Raw genomic sequence first — 20,735 nt, 5'->3', positions numbered from 1 at the left:
TCAGCAGAAATTGGAAGCTTGGATGCGCGCGCAGCTGCATGACGTGTGCTTGACGGGGTGCAGGGGTCTTGACATTTACACTGACGGAAAGAGACAGAAGTCTGGCATGTCAGATCAACTTGTACTTCTATCATATCTGATATCTGATGTTTAGGAACTATACTATCTGGGCGGAAAGGTCTCTAGGGTAGAGGCTATTCTATGCTAACTGTGGATGCGTGTATGAGCGCCTGAGTGTCTACATGTGGAGCGTGGGGGGGCACGGGGCCTTCCATGGTAGCATGGCAACGGAGGCTATGAATTACTTGCATTAAGACAGGTCGGCCTTTTGGCTCTGCAGCTGGAGAGGATGTTTACAGGATCTAGTAGGCAGGAATGTATTCTCGGGGAACGGAACAGATAACTCGAAGGTTATAGTCAGTCTTGGCAGAAAGCAGGCTTGAGCTGAGCGCGAGGGGCCGCGCTGAAAGTAGGACAGAGTTCACGAGTAGAGAGGTAGCCTGGGCAGAGTCAGGAGCCACAAAAGAGGTTCAGATGGCAGGAATTCAGGGCCTACTCTGGATAGAGCAGGAAAAAGTGAAAGTGTACTACAAAAAGACGTTGGCATAGCATACTTAGGAATGGACTATATAATCCATTCATGGTGGATCTGAAAGAGGACAAGTTAACGGTGGACGCAAATGTATTTGCGTCTTCATAGCTGGCACAGGAGGGAAGTTACATGCACTTTAAGCTGGTACATGGAGTCGGTGGGGTACGCGCTAGGGAACACATCATGGCCAAAATTTAATTTTCCTCAACTTACTCAGCATATGCCAGGGGGGTGTTGATTTGGGTGAGAGCGGGGATACCGTTTTAGGTGCTGAACCAAGTGGTGGACCTTGATGGCAGGTTTGTGGCGGTGGAGGGGCGGTTGTATGGTAGGGATGTGGTTCTCTGTTGTGTGTATGCGCCAAATACTGATCAGGCCCGATTCTTCGATGGCCTTTCCGGGTCCTTGGCCTCTTTCCTAGCGGGCCCGGTGGTCCTTGGGGGGGATTTTAACTCGATTACGGGTGTGGTCTTGGATAGGTCTCACCCCCCCCTTGTTGATTCCCCGGTACGTAAGTTGGCCATGCACAGGAAGGATTGGCAGGACAGGTGGGGGTTGCTGGATGTGTGGCGGGAACAGCACAGGGACACCAGGGACTATTCCTTTTACTCAGCTCTCCATGCGCTACACGTGAGGATAGATTCAGTGCTCTGTGGCGGATCCCTGGCCCCATTGATCTCACACACGGAATACTTGGCTAGAACCATTTCGGACCATAATCCCCTATTGGCACATATCCAGTGGCAACGGGAGCGCTCGGCGATTCCAACATGGCGGCTCCGGCCAGACACGTTGGAGGACTCCGTGTTTAGTGAGGCTGTCCAACAGGGCATCGATAATTACTTCGGCGAGAACGAGGGTACGGCCACGTGTAGGTCCACTGAATGGGATGCGATGAAAGTGGTGGTGAGAGGGGTATGCCTGGGTCGGTTTTCGAATGCTCGTACGACTGTGTTGAATGCACTTACGAAAGCGGAGGAGAATCTGAGGGACTTGGAACGGCGCAGGCCGTCCAGGCCGGACTTGCAGGCCCGGTTGTTGGAGGCGAAGGAGGTGGTCGCCACCGAAACGGAGCGGTTGAGATGTTACGACTATAGGCAATACGCCATCAGAGCGCATGCTGAACGGGATAAGGTGGGCACGCTTTTGGCCAGACTCGCTAACCCTGAACTTAGGGGCTGCCCGGTCCTTAGCATCAACAACGTACTGGGGGAGACGGTATATTCTCAGGCAGCGGTGTTGGAGTGCTTTCGTGTGTATTATGAGGAATTGTACCAGAGTCAGTTGGGAGTGGAGGCCCAGGAAATTGCGGAGTACCTGGAGGCGAGGCAGCTTCCGGTCCTTGACGAGGAGAACGCGAAAGAGTTGGGCGGTCCGATTACGCTTACTGAAATACGGGCGGCCATTAAAAATATGGCTCGGAATAAAACACCCGGGGTGGACGGGTTACCGATCGAATTCTACCAGCAGTTTGTAGGCTGCTTGGCACCCAGACTGCTGGTGGTGTACACGGAGGCTTATGAGTTAGGGGGTTTGCCTGGATCCATGAGGGAGGCTTTGATTGTGCCGCTCCTAAAGCCCGGCAGGGATGCAACAGATGTGAGGTCCTATCGCCCGTTGTCCATGTTGACGGTGGACTACAAAATCCTGAGCCGGATTCTGGCCGCCAGGCTGGCTCCACACATGACGGGCCTGGTACACAGGGATCAGGCAGGGTTTATCCCCACGAGGAGCACGGCGTTGAATATCCGTCGCCTGGTTGGGATAATGGACGCCGTTCTGGACGTGGATGGGACCCAAGCGGTCTTATCAGTGGACATTGAGAAGGCATTCGATAGTTTGGAGTGTGTCTTTCTGGATGGAGTGCTGGAGAGGTTTGGCATAGGCGATGGGTTCCGCCGGTGGACGAAGGTCTTGTACTCCTCAGCGACGGCGCGGGTACGTTTGGGTGGTTTGGTGTTTGCGGCGTACCCGGTGGGTAGGGGCACGAGACAGGGGTGCTCCCTTTCCCCCCTCCTGTTCGCTCTGGCGATGGAACTCTTGGCGGTCCACGCTAGGTCGGGTGACAGATACGCGGGGATACATAGCGGCGGGCGGCTACATCACATCTCGCTATATGCGGATGACCTGTTGCTGTATTTAGACGATACGGAGCGGGCCCTGGAAGGAGCGATGGACCTGTTGTCGGAGTTTGGCCAGTTGTCGGGCCTTAAGGTTAACTGGGCGAAGACCTGTGTGTTCCCGTTGAGAGCGGAGTCGCCCTGCCCTGCTCGTGACTTGGGGGTGGTCTGGGAGCCATCTTGCTTCACTTATCTGGGAGTCCGTGTCTACCATGTGACCACGGACCTATTAGAAGGCAATATTGGTCGGTGCGTTCGGGCGCTGAGGGGCAGCATGTCCTTTTGGTCGACCCTCCCGCTGACGGTTCTAGGAAGAATTACTCTCTTGAAAATGATGGCGCTCCCCCGACTCCTGTACTACTTCCGGACGCTACCCATTTGGATTCCTCAGAGGATCTTTAAGGACCTGAGGACGATGATTATTGGTTTCCTGTGGGGACATGGCCGCCGTAGAGTGGCTCTGAGTACGTTGCTACGCCCCAAGATTGAGGGGGGGATGGCTGTTCCTGATTTTGAACTGTATTACTTGGCGGCGCAACTCCAGGTTCTCACGCAGCATGTGGCCCGGGTGTTTAGGGGACCGGAGTGTGATCGGGAGTTGGGGATACAGCGCCATGTGCTGTCCTATATCGTTATGCAGCAGAGGCTGGAGCTGCGGGGCCTCACAATGGAGGAACGGACGCTCAGGCTGTGCTGGCAGAGGAGTCTTAGGAGGGCGAGGGCGACTCGGCCTTATGCGCCGGAAATTCCGATTGGCATGCTGATGGCCCTTCCACACTGGGGCGATTGGTCCCCTTTGCTGGAATGGGAGGAGGCGGGACTTCAGGTGATGGGAGACCTGTATGTCGATGGGACTTTGGTGCCCTTCGGAGTCCTTCAGGAACAGTTCGGGCTGTCTGACGGGGGCTTTCTCCTGCATGCGGCGGTGGTAGCGGCTATACAGAAGCACTGGAAGGGAGGGCTCATAGAACCGGACACAACTATGGCGTGCCAGTATGTGATGATGGCAGCGGGCACCTTTAAGGCTGTGACCTGCCTCCATAACAGGATGTTGCACGAAATGAAATGAAATGAAATGAAATGAAATGAAATTGAATTTATAAAGCGCATGGCTGCCCGTAAGCGTCCCAGCGCTACCATGCAAAATTAAAAGGCTCTGAGGAGGGGCAGGGGAATTTTAAGAGGCTTTGGGAAAAAGAAAAAATTTAAGACATTTGCGGAATTTGCTAAGGGAAGGTTCAGTGCGAATGTGTCTAGGGAGGGCGTTCCAGGTCTTTGCCGCGTTTACCGAGAAGCGGCGGCCTCCCGAGCAAGCTTTTCTGACTCTGGGGACTATGACCAGGTTTTCAAGGTCCGATCTCAAGGCTCGTGAGGGTCTGTATGGGCGTATCAGACTGCTTAGGGCTTGGGGACCTTTACCTTGAAGAACTTTGTGGATGATACATGATGATTTAAAAGAGATAAGTTCACGCACTGGGAGCCAGTGCAAGGTTTTCAGCAATGGTTTTGCTGATGCTCTTCTTGGGGCACCCAAGAGCATCCTGGCAGCAGCGTTTTGTACTCGTTGTAGCGTGTTGATAGTGGCTTCCGGGGCTGCCAGGAGCAAAGCATTACTATAGTCAAGTCTGGACAAGATCAGTCCCTGAATTAATAGTTTTCTGGACTGGAAGGGTAGTAGTGGCAAGACTTTCCGCACAGTTCGGAGCAAGCCGAAACATGTGCCTGCCACTTTCTGGGCATGTGCCCTGAAGGTCAGTTCGGGCTCGAACCATACCCCCAGGCTCTTGATTTTGTCTTTAGGTGAGGGCACCTCTCCCATACACGGGGGCCAAGATGTAGAAGGTAGAGAGGAGAGTTGGTGACCCAGCATTAAAATCTCGGTTTTTGCTCCGTTTAATTTGAGCTTGGAGTTGGTCATCCAGGAGAAAATTTCCGAGAGGCAGGCTGAAAGGTTGTCTGAACATCCCGAATTTTGCGTCAACGAGACGACAAGTTGGGTGTCATCAGCGTAGGTGACGCATTTAATCCCGAACGGGGCTACTACCTCCTCCAGTGGGGCCATATAAACATTGAATAAGGTAGGGCTCAAGGATGAGCCCTGGGGGACTCCACACTGGAGGGGAGTAGATTTGGACATAATGCCATTTTCCCAGATCTTAAATGCTCGTTCGTCCAAAAAGGATTCCAACCATTTCAGGGCCAGTCCCGTGATCCCGAGTCTTGCAAGACGGTGGACTAATATTTTGTGGTCCACCGTATCGAATGCAGCGCTTAGATCCAGGAGGATCAGAACTCCAGACCCCCCTGAATCCAAGATGCATCTTGCCTCCTCAGTTACCACTATGAGGGCTGTGTCCGTGCCCTGACCCGGGCGGAAGCCCGTTTGCAAGCCACTCAACAGGTCATTGGTTTCTAAAAACCCAGAGAGCTGTTTATTTACAATTCTCTCAGCAATTTTTCCTAGACCAGGCAGCAGCGAGATAGGGCGATAGTTGGCCAAATCGTCCATATCTAGGCCTGGTTTTTTCAAAAGGGTCCTAATTCTTGCTTGCTTCCAGCTGGGTGGAACCACCCCTTTAGCAAAGGAAGCATTCAGTAAGTCCGTTGCAAGGGGGGTGATAGTGTCAGCCACTTTTTGGAGAATGTACATGGGGGTAGGGTCAGAGGGAGACCCGCTCTTCACTGCAGTGAGTGTGTTGCGGAAGTCATCCATGGTGATGGTTCCAAGACTGTCCAGCCGGGGTGAATGGATCGGGGCAGACGGGACTTCATCGCCAGCAGTGGGGACAACCTGTGGGAGGGAGAGAAGTATTCTTTGGACTTTGGTGTCAAAGTACTCTGCGAGCAGGTCACATCTAGCTTCTGTGCACTCCTGGTTGGTAGTTGGGGTGGGGGATTTAAGCAGTTGCTTAACAATTTTGAAGGTCTCCCTAGAGGAGTTGGCAGATGTGTTAATTTTTTCCTCAAAAAAGGCTGCTTGGGTTTCCTGCCGTGCAGTTTTATACAGTCTTAAAGCCGCCTGGTAAGAGAGCTTACTGTTGGCTGCCCAATCCTTCCTCCAGGTACGTTCTAGCTTTTTGCAGTTTTTCTTAAGATCCCTCAGTTTAGTGGTGTACCATGGTGCTTTAAAGGTGCCACTTTTCTTTGTGATCTTTTTCAGGGGCAGTACTGTGTTAAGGGAATTGGTAAGCCAGTTCTGAAAGTTTAGGTCCGCTAAGAGAGGGTCCGTTTCTGCCATAGGGGCCGTTTGTTCTAGGACCTGGGTCCATTCCTCCACTGATAGCTTCGCCCAAGCTCTCTGTAGAATTCGTGGTCGGGAAGCGTTTTTTCCTTCTAATGGAGTTTTCCAGGAGAAGGGGACCATAAAGTGGTCCGACCATGGGAGTGGTAGTGGGGGCTTAACCGTGATGAGACTGTTATTCGAGAAAATAGGGTCCAACAAATGTCCCTTAGAGTGTGTACTCTCTGTTTTTAGAAGTGTTATACCCAGTGCTTTGAGATCCGTACTGAGGTCAGAGGCCGCCTTGTCAGTGGGATCATCGAAGTGCAGGTTCAGGTCACCCAGGACTAAAAAATTGGGCGACTGTGCTGCTGTCCCCAATATAATTTCAAGTAGGGATCCTGTGAACTGTTTCAGTTGACCTGGTGGGCGATAAATTAGGAGTCCTACACCTGATTTGGTGGGGGAAGTTTGAATATGAAATTGGACACTTTCAGAATCTAAGATACCACCCTCCTCGATTCTACAAGAATAAGTGTCTTTATATATTATTGCCAGACCCCCGCCTTTCCCTTTTACCCTATGCTGACACTGGATGCAAAAACCATTAGGCAGGGCGGTGTTGATATCATAGTCTGAATTCGGATGTAACCACGTCTCGGTGAGGAAGAGTAAATCCAGTTTATTGTCTTCAATAAGCAGACTAATCTCCACTGCGTGTTTAGGTAGGGACCTGCAGTTTAATAGTGCCATCCCAATATCTGTGCAGGATACCCTGTCATTATTTATGGAGGGACAGTATTTACAACGGGAGAGATGTTCATCGAGGTAGTCCATCTGGGAGCACCACATCCCATTCTTGTCCTGTAGTAGCATGAGATCTTCCCTGGAGTAGCTTACCGGAAGTCGGTTGTCCGCCGGCATGGTGGCTGGCCCTGGGTCCGGTCGGGCCCGGACGGGCCCAGACGGGCTTGCCTCTGGCGCGCCTCCGGCGCGCCATCGGCGCGCCCGCTGCGCCCGCCCGCTGCGCGGACGGGAAGTGCCTTTCATTTTATAGGACTCGGGCCGAGATTCGCCCGAGCGCTAGAGCGCCAACCCTGCCTTTACCCCCAAGATGGCGGCCCAAATCGTCGCCCCCGGGGAAGGCTCTAAGTGAGCGTTAAGAGCCCGAAACTCGGCCCTCGGTGCTCGGATTCAGTTGTGCCTCGAGCCCCCAGTTGAAAGCAGGAGGATGAGTGCCACGAACAATTTTATACAATTTTCAATTTTTAAAAGTTATATGAGCAAAGAGCTGTGCAAAAATACAAATATAATGGTAAAAACAATTCTATGCGCAAACTCCCGGCTTCCGCCTCAGGAGCGTCCTAATTTGGCAGGTATCAGAGGTAAAATGAAAAGCTACTAGTTTTTATAGCGTTCGGGCCGAGATTCGCCCGAGCGCTAGAGCGCCAACCCTGCCTTTACCCCCAAGATGGCGGCCCAAATCGTCGCCCCCGGGGAAGGCTCTAAGTGAGCGTTAAGAGCCCGAAACTCGGCCCTCGGTGCTCGGATTCAGTTGTGCCTCGAGCCCCCAGTTGAAAGCAGGAGGATGAGTGCCACGAACAATTTTATACAATTTTCAATTTTTAAAAGTTATATGAGCAAAGAGCTGTGCAAAAATACAAATATAATGGTAAAAACAATTCTATGCGCAAACTCCCGGCTTCCGCCTCAGGAGCGTCCTAATTTGGCAGGTATCAGAGGTAAAATGAAAAGCTACTAGTTTTTATAGCGTTCGGGCCGAGATTCGCCCGAGCGCTAGAGCGCCAACCCTGCCTTTACCCCCAAGATGGCGGCCCAAATCGTCGCCCTCGGGGAAGGCTCTAAGTGAGCGTTAAGAGCCCGAAACTCGGCCCTCGGTGCTCGGATTCAGTTGTGCCTCGAGCCCCCAGTTGAAAGCAGGAGGATGAGTGCCACGAACAATTTTATACAATTTTCAATTTTTAAAAGTTATATGAGCAAAGAGCTGTGCAAAAATACAAATATAATGGTAAAAACAATTCTATGCGCAAACTCCCGGCTTCCGCCTCAGGAGCGTCCTAATTTGGCAGGTATCAGAGGTAAAATGAAAAGCTACTAGTTTTTATAGCGTTCGGGCCGAGATTCGCCCGAGCGCTAGAGCGCCAACCCTGCCTTTACCCCCAAGATGGCGGCCCAAATCGTCGCCCCCGGGGAAGGCTCTAAGTGAGCGTTAAGAGCCCGAAACTCGGCCCTCGGTGCTCGGATTCAGTTGTGCCTTGAGCCCCCAGTTGAAAGCAGGAGGATGAGTGCCACGAACAATTTTATACAATTTTCAATTTTTAAAAGTGATATGAGCAAAGAGCTGTGCAAAAATACAAATATAATGGTAAAAACAATTCTATGCGCAAACTCCCGGCTTCCGCCTCAGGAGCGTCCTAATTTGGCAGGTATCAGAGGTAAAATGAAAAGCTACTAGTTTTTATAGCGTTCGGGCCGAGATTCGCCCGAGCGCTAGAGCGCCAACCCTGCCTTTACCCCCAAGATGGCGGCCCAAATCGTCGCCCCCGGGGAAGGCTCTAAGTGAGCGTTAAGAGCCCGAAACTCGGCCCTCGGTGCTCGGATTCAGTTGTGCCTCGAGCCCCCAGTTGAAAGCAGGAGGATGAGTGCCACGAACAATTTTATACAATTTTCAATTTTTAAAAGTTATATGAGCAAAGAGCTGTGCAAAAATACAAATATAATGGTAAAAACAATTCTATGCGCAAACTCCCGGTTTCCGCCTCAGGAGCGTCCTAAGTTGGCAGGTATCAGAGGTAAAATGAAAAGCTACTAGTTTTTATAGCGTTCGGGCTGAGATTCGCCCGAGCGCTAGAGCGCCAACCCTGCCTTTACCCCCAAGATGGCGGCCCAAATCGTCGCCCCCGGGGAAGGCTCTAAGTGAGCGTTAAGAGCCCGAAACTCGGCCCTCGGTGCTCGGATTCAGTTGTGCCTCGAGCCCCCAGTTGAAAGCAGGAGGATGAGTGCCACGAACAATTTTATACAATTTTCAATTTTTAAAAGTTATATGAGCAAAGAGCTGTGCAAAAATACAAATATAATGGTAAAAACAATTCTATGCGCAAACTCCCGGCTTCCGCCTCAGGAGCGTCCTAATTTGGCAGGTATCAGAGGTAAAATGAAAAGCTACTAGTTTTTATAGCGTTCGGGCCGAGATTCGCCCGAGCGCTAGAGCGCCAACCCTGCCTTTACCCCCAAGATGGCGGCCCAAATCGTCGCCCCCGGGGAAGGCTCTAAGTGAGCGTTAAGAGCCCGAAACTCGGCCCTCGGTGCTCGGATTCAGTTGTGCCTCGAGCCCCCAGTTGAAAGCAGGAGGATGAGTGCCACGAACAATTTTATACAATTTTCAATTTTTAAAAGTTATATGAGCAAAGAGCTGTGCAAAAATACAAATATAATGGTAAAAACAATTCTATGCGCAAACTCCCGGCTTCCGCCTCAGGAGCGTCCTAATTTGGCAGGTACGAGGGACTGGAACCGCTCCAGGGGCTCAAAGCTAAATGGGAGGAGAGTGTGGGCAGGCCCATTCCAGACACGGTATGGAGCCATATTTTACGGCGCACATGGAAAGGCACGAGGAATGCGCGTTTCCAACAAGTGCATTTCTTTGTGCTACATAGGGCCTATCTGACCCCGGAAAAAATACGGCGGTACTTCCAGGTGCAGGACGCACGGTGCCCGAGATGTTCGTCTCCGGAGGCGGACATGGATCATTTGTTTTGGGGTTGTCCGCATTTGGAGGCCTATTGGGCAGAGGTGGGGGACCTCCTAAACGATGTGACCGACAGGGAAGTGGACTTCGACATGGCGGCGTGTCTGTTGCTCTGGTTCCCGCACACCAAACACAATAAGGTGACGAGCAAATTTATTGACCTGGGTTTGATACTGGCACAAAGAGAGATCTCATGGCATTGGAAGTCCAGGGGCGGGCCGTCAGTAAGGAGGTGGAAGAATGAATTGCTGCGGTGGTCTGATTGTGAGAGTGTGCTCCGAATGAAGCAGGCTGTCAAGCTTGGTAATGAGAAGGCCTTGGATGCAGCGCGTGTGTGGGAATTGGTGGTGCAAGCCTTGCGTGACTCGTTAGTGGAAGACGAGGATTGAGTGGATGGGACCTGTGGACACTGCGAGGCATACTAACTCAGAGATGTCATTGACACTGTAGCGGGGATCCATACTACACTTACGAACAGGACACACACCTTTAGCAGTTGCCGGGGAGGGGACACTGGGGGGCTGTTTAGTGGGAGTTTGGGGGGGGCCGGAAGCCAGGGGGTTGGTTGACCGTGATGGTGACTCTGAGCTGAGAAGGGCCAGTGGGGCGTAGGCGATGAGCGGGAGGTGGCAGAGGGGAGCGGGTCAGGTATGGTAGGCCCCACTGAGCGCGGGGCGGGTCTGGAAGCGGCTAATAGCATTGACCTGCATATGTGGGATGGCTGACGCTGTTATTTGTTGTGGGTGGGGGGGTAAAATGCAGATACGTAAAATGCTCTTTCGACCATTGTCCCGAAGGGACACTCACCGTGATGCCTTCCTGCTATTTAATGTACTATGCCGCCCGGCCTCCGGGATGCGGGCTGAATGGCTGTGTATGGTATACGTCTTATTGATTGAATGGGGGGACATTACGAGTGGACTGGTTGAGCCATTGTATTCTGTGGTTTCTAATTCTGCAATAAAAAAAATTAAAAAAAAAAAATGCTATCTGGCAGTCAAATCCGATATCTTTTGAATACATTTATTCATACACAGCGATACTGTATCTGAAATTGATGGAGTAACATGTAAACCCAAATATTTAATATGAGTAGGCCTCCAAGTGAAGTTGGATGCACTAAAATCATACTTAAAGGTGTATTTTGTTAAAGGTAGAATCTCACATTTGTCCTTATTCAATTTATACCCAGAAATTGTGGAGTAGTCACATACTTCTGCTAGAAAGGCAGGGATTGTGTCACTTGGATTAGAAAAGAACAACAAAATATCAGCATATGCTGCAAGTTTGATATGGGAGTGCAATGATTGAAAACCATGTATGTTGGGGTTCTGGCACAATTTAGAGAGTAAAGGTTCCAGGGCAGGTTAAAAAGGAAAGGGGATAGAGGACATCCTTGACGTACTCCTCTTCCCAAATAAAAAAAATGGAGATACTAAACCATTGGCACAGACCTCCGCACGAGGGTTGGAATAAAGAAAGAAAATCAAAGAAATAAAATTAGGGCCAAAACCAAACCATCTGAGGCATACAACAAATAGGTCCACTCAACTCTATCAAACGCTTTTTTAGCATACAATCCAATCGCTGGAAGGGGATGTTTTAAGTGGAAGGATTTAGATAAAACATTAAAAAGGAGTCTTGTATTATCAGTTATAAATCGCCCTTTAACAAACCCAGATTGTTCCTTACCTAACAAGTCTGGTAAATAGGAATCCAATCGTATCGCTAATGCTTTGGCAAAAATCTTGTAATCAATATTAACCAAGGAGTTGGACCTATAATTTTTGCAATGTTTAGAGTCCTTTCCCTCTTTGGGTATAAGGCACATGTGTGCTTCAGAAAAGGAGCCTGAGGAACTACCCAATGTGGTAAAAGAGTCTATAAGGGAATACAACTTGGGCAATACCAGTTTGGAAAAATGGAGGTAAAATTCAACCGTGAAGCCGTCTGGTCCTGGTGCTTTGACTTTTTTAATGTGTTGGAGAGCTTTGAATAATTCCTGCTGTGTTGAATCTAATTCTAAATAAGAGAGATGAGGAGGAAAATGTTGGGGTTTGTGAATGCTAGAGAAAAAATGCAATAAGGATTGGGTAGTGGGTTGGGTTTCAGAGGTATATAGTGTTTTTAAAAAAAGAAGAAATTAATTCAAAATGTCAGCGTCCTTGTATTTCAAAATAGAATTGGTGTCATAAATAGACTCAATATTTAGCTTATTATGTCGAACTTTTAAATAATTAGCCAAAATTTTCCCCGCTTTATTTTTACCACCATAAAATTTCACACTAGATTTGAATAAAAACAGAGAAGCATCTTCTGTAGATTTTTTGTTGAATTGCATCTTGGCATTAACGAGTGCTGTTAGACAATCCTTGGAGTGTGAGGTATAATGAGCGTGTTCCAACCTCTTAATCCTCTGAAGGAGATCCTCAGTAGATTTGCGAGCAATTTTTCTTTTTTTTGCAACAAAGCCAATTATGAAGTCTCTTGCTGCGGCTTTAAAAGCATCCCATAAGGTGGAGACCTCGTCAAGGAAACTGGTAAAGGAAGCAGTGAACTTCGGATCCAAAAGAAGAGCGTTATTAAAACGCCATCTCTTAGGACCTGTATCTTTAGGTAAAATATCAATACTCATTGAGACGGGGGCATGATCTGACAGTAGAATGGGGCCAATTTCTGCATTTGTAAGAGTTTTTGCAATATTATGAGAGACAAAAGTATAGTCAATCCTTGATTGAGAATGATGGGATGAGGAGTAAAAGGTAAATTCCTTAGTAGTCGGGTTACAGAGACGCCAGGCATCAATAAGTTTATGTTGCGTGACTGCCTGAACAAAGGACTTGTGGGATTTATGAGGAACGGATGTGACTTTGGAATTCCTGTCAATGAAAGGATCAAATGGTTGATTACAATCTCCCGCTAGGATACAATTATCATCCATACAATGAGTGATATGTTTGGCGAAACTAGGCCAAAAAGTAGGTTCACCACCTGTTGGAGCATACACATTCAGAAGAGAGATTGGAACACCCTTGAGAGATAATTTAACATTCAACCATCTACCATTCTGATCTGATTCTTGAGATAGCAAAGAGTATGTAAGGGATTTACAACATAATATCATCACTCCATTACGTTTGCCATCACCTGGATAAAAGAAAACTTCACCTACCCAGCCTCTCTTTAGTTTTAATGATTCAGTGTCTGAAAGGTGAGTTTCTTGTAGGAATGCAAAACATTTAGTTTGGCTCAATGAGACAAAATTCTTGGTCTCTTAATAGAGGAATTTAAAACCTTAACGTTACTAGTAACAACTTTTAATGACTTGAAATATTAGAAATACAACAATCTAGAAAAATGAGAGAGATAAACAAAAGAAGGCCCAGATCATTCAGAAAATAGAGATAGATGAAAAATGAGGAGAGAAGAGAAGTAATAGTAAGATGAATGTCACAGTAGAGAAGAATATAATAACCAGAGTAGAGATTAAAGTGAAAAGAACCAAGGGAGGCTCAAAGTATAGATGACCAGAAAAGGACAAGAAGAAAACGACACCCAATAGAAGAAAAAGAAGAGAGGATAAGAAGGGAAAAAGGAAGACCGAAAATACAACAGTCAACAGATCTAAAAAAAATGCAGGAAGGTAACATACCTACAAAAAGAAGACTCCGGGATACACGGGAGGGAGGATGGAACCACATGGGAGAGGCAACACATCCGGGATCAGCCAGCCAGAGGATCAAGGAAAGACCACCATATAGGGAGAATAAAACTGTGAGGGTGACAAATAACAAGGATCAAGATAAGTAAACAACCATAACGTTGGAGAATTTGATACATAGTGGAACTTATATGAATACAAGGATATCAAAAACTATAGAATAACATTTCTTCAGTTTCAGGATACCATAGAAGAAAATGCAAAAACTGAGCAACCCATGAAGGAAATAGTAATCATTCAAGAGTTAAATGAAGAAGAGGACCCAGAAGAATCCATACTGTCGGTTTTGCAAAAGTTTATGAAGCTTTGAAGACGTGTCGGATCTTCGTACGTTGTTGTTCTGTTGTTATATGTAACTTTCAATAAACATGGATGAAAGAGACCATACCGGGCTCCCAGAGAGCGAAGATCAGCTCTCATGTTGAGGAAAGCTTTGCGCCTATTAGCTGTAGATCTAGCATAATCTTGTGTGAAAAATAAAGACGAACCTGACCAATTAATTCTTGGAGAAGCTCTAACCGCTGAGAGTACTTTTAACAGACCTGTTTATTCCAAGAAATACAAGATGACTCCTCTTGGTCTTTGTGAAGGAGTGATGCGAGACGGAGGGCACCCTAGCCTGTGAGCCCGTTGAATGTTAAGAATAGTTCCTTCTGGCAAATGAAGCACTTTAGGGAGAAATGATTTAAAGAAAGTCAGTGAATCTGATCCTTCAAGTCCTTCTCCCAGGCCGTAGATGTGCTGGTTATTCCGCCTATTACGATTTTCGAGATCTATTCGAGATTTTCGAGATCCTCCACCTCTTTCTGAAGTGTAGCAACTTGAGAGTCCCACCACGTCACTCCTCTTCTTAAGTCCTTGCACTGGCTTCCTATCCGAGAACGAGCTCAGTTCAAGATGGGCTGCATTACTTTTCAGGCAAGGGCTGGTGCAGCCCCTGCTTTCATTTCTTCGGAAATCAAAGTCTATGCCCCTGTCAGGGAGCTGCGCTCTTCCTCCCAATATCTGTTGGCAGTCCCCTGCTTTAGACGCAAAAAGTGGGGGGGCACGAAATTTTCCACACTTGCCCCCGTCTTCTGGAACTCTCTTCCCGCTCACCTCAGATCTTCTTCTCAATATTCTTATTTCCGAAAGGCGGTAAAAACCTTTCTTTTTGCACAAGCCTTTCCACTATAATTGTTCCGGTCTGCCTCTCTCCTGATTTCTTGTCTCTGGGTCCTGTACACTTCAGCGCCATGAAACCGCCAGGTGAACGTGCGCTCTACAAATGTTTTAAACTCAAACTCAAATATGAAACATTAACACATGACTCTTTTAAGGAAGAAACTGTATTCTCGACTGTGGAGACCCTCGTGTCTAGTTGAGACCAATTATCTGTTAAGATTTGTAACTTAATTTCCTCAAGCAGTAACTTCAGCGAAACTGACTTAGGTGGTGAGGGAGGGTCTTTTTTAAGCCACTTAGTAACAGACTTCCCAGGAGTACCAGAACAAGGCTAAATAGTTGTAGTTGAGTACTGTGGCGTAGGTAAAAGAGAATCTTCAAATTTAGGAAATTCAGTGAAAATTTTTGAATTTTTCAAAAATATATGTTGCTTGGATGAAGAGGGATGAATAGCCTTTGTTCTGCCCATAGAACGCTGACTAAACACTTCCGCTTCCGAAAAGCAGTACGAAAATGAATGAAGAAATGAAGAAAAATATTCTCTAAGAAATCTCACTGAGGATCACAAAATGGCTTCCATGTATTTTTCTTACTGATCTCTCAATAGGCATTTGACAACGATGAAAAACAGCATACCTTCATGCCCTGAGAAGAAAATATATAAAATCAGGAGCCAAGAGAGCTGGTGAGGTAAAAAATCAATCAGTGCAACTGTTAATCCTCACCCCAGGATTACATCTGTGCCACACACGAAGAGAAACTGAGGTATTCCGTGTAAAGGATCATCATGGGTCGCAAAATGGCCGCCAATCGCATTCTCCACAGAACCTTCGTAGATCTACCATTCAATACGTTGTGGCATCACATCCCCATGCCCTGGAGAGGAACCATGTACCATTTAGATGTTGGGGTGTGGTGGGGCAAGAAAAAATAATCTATAAATACAGTTGGCTCCAGTAATGAAAGAAAAATCGCGCTTGTGGTAAAATTTATAATGGCTGCGAAAATGCGCATCAGAGTAGAGGGTAAATTGATAAATTAACAGTACTTGCTGGCCTTGAAATAGGGTGCCGAAGGTCTTCCCATGGTCTCCCAACCTTCAGCTGCCCGTAGTTGTCTGCAGCAAGTCGCGGCACGGTCTAGAAGCGTGGTGTCTCAGAGAGCCGCCGGAGAGCTTCAGCCGTGTGCCGCCATCCCCGTCGGGCGCCAAGCCAAGTAGTGAAAGCCTGATAGTTAGATCTAATATATATTTCTTACGATGATTCCATTTTACGCCTAACTATTTTCAAACTTCACCAGCCGCCACTAAGAATCGTCTGCTGTCTTTGAGATGGTTGGAGTTGGATAATATTGAATTAATGTGAGGTTCCTTTAGTGTGAGAGATGTCTCCTTCGTTTAGCTTCGCACCCATCGCTTGATCCTCCCGTATCAAAATGTATTGACGGACACTTCAGGGCTTAGCAGTATTAAGTAAAGCAGTTTTGTGAACGTTAAAGCACCAAGTCAGTTGCAGAACGTGTCTCAAATGTGTTATATCCGTATTACCCGTCTAATGATTGTAATCTGGTGGATGCTGTTCACTGTGCTGACTTCATCTCTGGAATAGCCAACGGCTTTTAAAGTTCTCAGGAAACGTTTTCACCATGTCTTGGCCCTGTGTACCAAGAAGTTACGCTCCTCCGCCCACAGGTATCTTCTGTCGTGACATGTTGCAGAACTGCGTACCGATTGCAGCTGCCACAGCGTGTGTTTTTTCTGTTTTGCTCTGAAATTGAGCAAGAGAACTCGGGGCTTTAAATACTATGAAATGCGCAAGACGGCGACGTCTCCTGTGTCCGCTATTTGATGTTTGTGAGAATTGCAAAGCTTGTTTGGACATGGCCTTACGGTGGGTGCTCGTGGCAACCGAGGGTAATGGTGGCGCAGGCAAAAGGGATCGAGGCACCTCCCCGCCTCCTGAATGAGGTAAAGGCTTCTGGAATAGTCTGGTGCTAAAAAACAAAGACGGATTGAAAACGAAAACGGGCCCATCTGAAGACCCCCATTTTTATATGAAGCCCGTTTTTGAGATATTTGTAAATTGTGACTCAGTGCTGGGAAGGCTGCAGTCTGGGTCTAGAAATGCCCAATGGTTTTAGCAGCAGCGATTCAGGCGGCGATTGGAGGTGTGTGAAATTCACGTGATTTGCTTTCACGTATTTACGTAACATTTCCAGAAAGTTGTGTATAATTACACAGGAAGCAAATATATATTTTAAGTGTGGAAATAACCGCTCGCATTCTGGTCGTTTGTTGTTGTTCCCTTGCTCCCACACTACAATGTTGCAGTGAACAGCAGCTTACTTCCCCGATGTGGTGTGATAGAGTAATCGCAGGAATTTCTCATACAAGCTTTAATGCAAAATTCCCAAAATGTACATGTATTACATCAGCATGATTTACATTTCACCTGGGCCCAATCTTGATGCACATGAAGTAGAAGAGGGCTCGAGTGACTCTTACCAAGCCCACTATGCATTGCAGAATTGCTGCTGTGGCATTGGCAATTTGGACAATGCTGTTCTGGTTTCTTGTGAATGAAAAGGTGTTTGACCTAGATGACCTTTAAGCTTGTGCGAGGGTTACAGCATCCACGGCCTCCCTTTGTTGTAGTGCTGAATGAGGGAGTCTTAGAGCCAGTTGTCTGTCTTCTGGTCCCAGAGGTGATGAGCCTGTCAGAGGCAAGCCTGGGAGGTACTGATGCAATAGACAAAAATACAAAAATGTCTTAATTGCGGTTGAGTCATCAAGCAAAGAAAACTAATGATGAAAGGGAGCGGAAGAGAGCTATTTTGCCTTCAGCGTAATCAAATGGCATTGATGACAGAGAGCGTATCGTTCTGATGGAGCAGAAGGTTTTACAGACCCTGGTGAAAAAAATGATGCACAGACTGCTCTGCAAGGTGCAGATAGCCTAGATCCCTCTCCAGAGACTGTCTTCGATTACTTGCTTTCTTATGGTCCTTCACTGTCTGAGAGGCTGAATTTGGAACCTGGTGCTCTGGGACCAAACCTGGCCTCAATATTTAACTCAAATCGTGTGATTCTGTGGCAGGCCATTAAATCTCTTTGTGCTTAAAAGCACACATATTTGAAATACAATTTTAAACAAATGAAATGAAATGAAATGCTTTTGAGCAACTGAAGGATGTAATTCCTCCACTTAATATACATGAATATCCTTCTCCAACAGCCTATAATGTACAGCACTTCATATACATGCCAGCATTCATGTGAATGCCAATGTGTGCATGTAATACATAGCATTTTTGAAAATACATAGGATTTGACCTCTCCAGAGTCTCAAGAAGTGGATTAGTTGGACGAAGTGACTGATATCTCCCACAAGGGGCAAGGAATGCAAAGACATCGTTATTTGCATTTTTGGCGGCTTTTAAGAATCTCATTTCTGGTGTTTGGCTAAAGCCTGCTTGTGACCAGCCATGCACAGATCTATGCTCAGACCTCTGACTTGTGTCTTCTTTTACCTGTTAGCAGATTTTTATGAGGTACATGATGCAAGTCCTCAGTACAGGCCCATGGTTTATACAGGTTTTTTGCTGATGACTCTGGCACAACAAATTGGTACTACAACATTACATATTTGCATTAGGTTCTTTAGCTTTTGGGTCAGTTAATGATTTGAATAATTTGCATAGATCCGAGTTCTTTGAGTCAACTGGCGAAAAAAGATAGAGTTAAGCTGCTGAAATATAGCAGGCCATCAATTTATTCTACTTGTAGATCCTTAGTGACCTTTTCTGTCATCAAAAGGCATTTGTGATTGCTGAGGTATCTGTGGTGGGTCTGTATATGGCTCGTGGTTTGGTTTTGCTCATGAGTTGGCTGGACAGGAATAATTTATAGGTTTCTTGTGCCACACTGGAGGTGACCCAATGTCCCAGTGAATACTTTCAAAGCTTTATGTCCTTGGGAATGGAGCGCTCTTTTTATAATAAGTCCAAATATTAGGTTTCATAATTCACAAGACAGCTAGTAGAAATATCTTGCATGTGACATAACTTTATTCATAGATGAACATTTCATTAACTCATTTATTGTAATTCGTTGTAGTCTACAAGTGTTTGACAGAACACAAATGGGATCAGATCTAAGACCAATCTTAACATGAAATGAAGTGACAGTTCCCCATTCTACTGAGCCTGACCTTATTGTATTGATGCGCTAAAGAATGTTGAGGTGAAAAATCCACTTCGCCAAACCTGTCAATTTCTACACAATAGGCTTCAATTCGCTACCAGGTGTAGGTACCAGAAGCAAGTAGAACAACAGTTATGTTTACTGGTAGTGGCTACAACAGAATCTTGGATAACTGTGTTTTTGGATACAAGACAGCAAACATATACAGAAACTAGATTCAATTTTACAGAAGTGTTACACCCAGTTGGAAAATATGAATCACTGATGAGGTGGAGGGAGGCTTACTAAGGAGGCCTAATGGTCAGCAATCTATGGTCTGACAAGGGGAGAAAGCTCCATACGAGTCCATTAGGGCATCAGTATCACCCTACATTCGATCTTTGATCCATTATTTGTTGTGTGATCATTATATAGTCTTAACCGACAACATCACTGCCACTCATTGTGTGTAAAGTCTGGGAGGGTGTGAACCATGTAGCTGTGCAGGCAGCATTGATATTATGGTGTTGTACACTGTCGGGGTTTGTCCATTCCAACCAGGATTGTAGTTGTGTGATTTTGGCATCTCAACTTTGTGAATGAGGCGAGACCAAGCAGTACCAGGGTTTTTTATACCAGTATATGGCAAAGGTTTGACCATTACATCAACCAGTCACACATTTAACATGCTTAGTATGCCGTGTTGTTCAAATATCGTTTAAGTGGTTATAAATCCCTAATGTAAGTTTATGTAGCTGCCTGTGGGTTATCTGGCAGCACCACCTACATCAGCTGTCATTTAACATTTTGACTTCTGCAGACCCTCAATGAATCATCACTCGAAGCCAGGGATCCCCGCCTAGGCAATTTTTATCATTTGAACCACAAAACAATACACACAAATATAGAAACAAGTATATATCAAACAAGCACAAATTCTGAACTATTTTATTTAATTCATAAGCAAATGTGAAAATCTGAATTTTACTGAGAAGTTTGGGGCTTTATCATAGTTTAGTTTTGTTTCTAAAAGACAAAGCAGTATGCTGTACTCTAGCATGTCACTTTGTCTTTTGTGCTCCTAGTGCAAGCTCTCCTGGGTGGATACCCATTGCATTTTTAAATTGAAGCTCCCAATCGTCCATTTTAAATTGTTTGCTGTCCTGGTACTGCGCCCACGAATGAAGCGATTTGTTTGCTGTCCTGGTACTGCGCCCACAAATGAAGCGAAAGATGGCAACTTAATTTTTTTGCATCCAGTTTCGAAACCCTTCAGATTTACAGAGCATTTTAAAAATGTTCAGTACAGCTTTATGTGTATGTAATTTATGGCTGGGTCTACTATGAGGTGGTATGGTGGGCGAAAAAATTATGGGTTGTAATGTTACCCCGAGCAACTGCCAGTGGTTAGAATTATTGCAAGCATTCCTTCGATTATCTTTTGTGTGTTTAATCTAATACCCTAAGTGGCCATGGGTATGCTTCGACACGGGTCCCTGCTCACCAAGCCACTGGAACCGAGCTACATTGACTGAATACACCCAATCAGGATGAAACTGATCTTTGGTTGCTTGTGTTCCGGTTCAGGGAGAGCCTTCCCGGGTCATTTGGGATGAACCGTTCCTATTCCAGCAGAACCAAGGCAGGTTTACATATGGCTGGCTCTAATCTGATGTGGCATGGAGGGCAAAAGAGCAGGGAGATGCAATGTTACCCTGAGCGATTGCCAGATTAGATTAGATTAGACTTCTTGCAAGCACTCCTCCCCTCACTCTGTTTGTTTGCTAAGTACATGATAATCTTCTAAAATCTGTTGTTTGTGAGCATCATTTTCTCCCAGTTTTGGAAGGATCTGGAGAGTAAATAGCCTGTGATATTTATATCTCGTTATAGTGGAATTTGAATTCGGTGCTGGCTCAACTTGTGATATGCAGTACGAAATCCTTTACTCATAAGATAGTGCTCCTGG

The 20,735-nt window shown here is 46.5% G+C and overlaps 1 protein-coding gene and 1 long non-coding RNA gene across 4 annotated transcripts in view; both read left to right on the top strand.

Annotated features, from left to right (window-relative positions):
* Window positions 1-13,295, top strand: part of LOC147730288 (uncharacterized) — a 29,072-nt gene extending 15,777 nt beyond the window's left edge. The window contains exon 2 of the long non-coding RNA XR_015308372.1: window positions 10,699-13,295. This is a non-coding gene — a long non-coding RNA (uncharacterized LOC147730288). The remainder of the gene's footprint in view (window positions 1-10,698) is intronic.
* ABR (ABR activator of RhoGEF and GTPase) overlaps window positions 1-20,735 on the top strand; it is a 1,286,060-nt gene that overhangs the window by 919,100 nt on the left and 346,225 nt on the right. The window lies entirely within an intron of this gene.

The sequence above is a fragment of the Lissotriton vulgaris genome, chromosome 2_1 (genome assembly GCF_964263255.1).
Source record: "Lissotriton vulgaris chromosome 2_1, aLisVul1.2, whole genome shotgun sequence".
Classification (NCBI taxonomy): domain Eukaryota; kingdom Metazoa; phylum Chordata; class Amphibia; order Caudata; family Salamandridae; genus Lissotriton; species Lissotriton vulgaris.
Note: the sequence above shows the minus strand (reverse complement) of the source record. Positions and strands in the feature narration are given on the sequence as shown.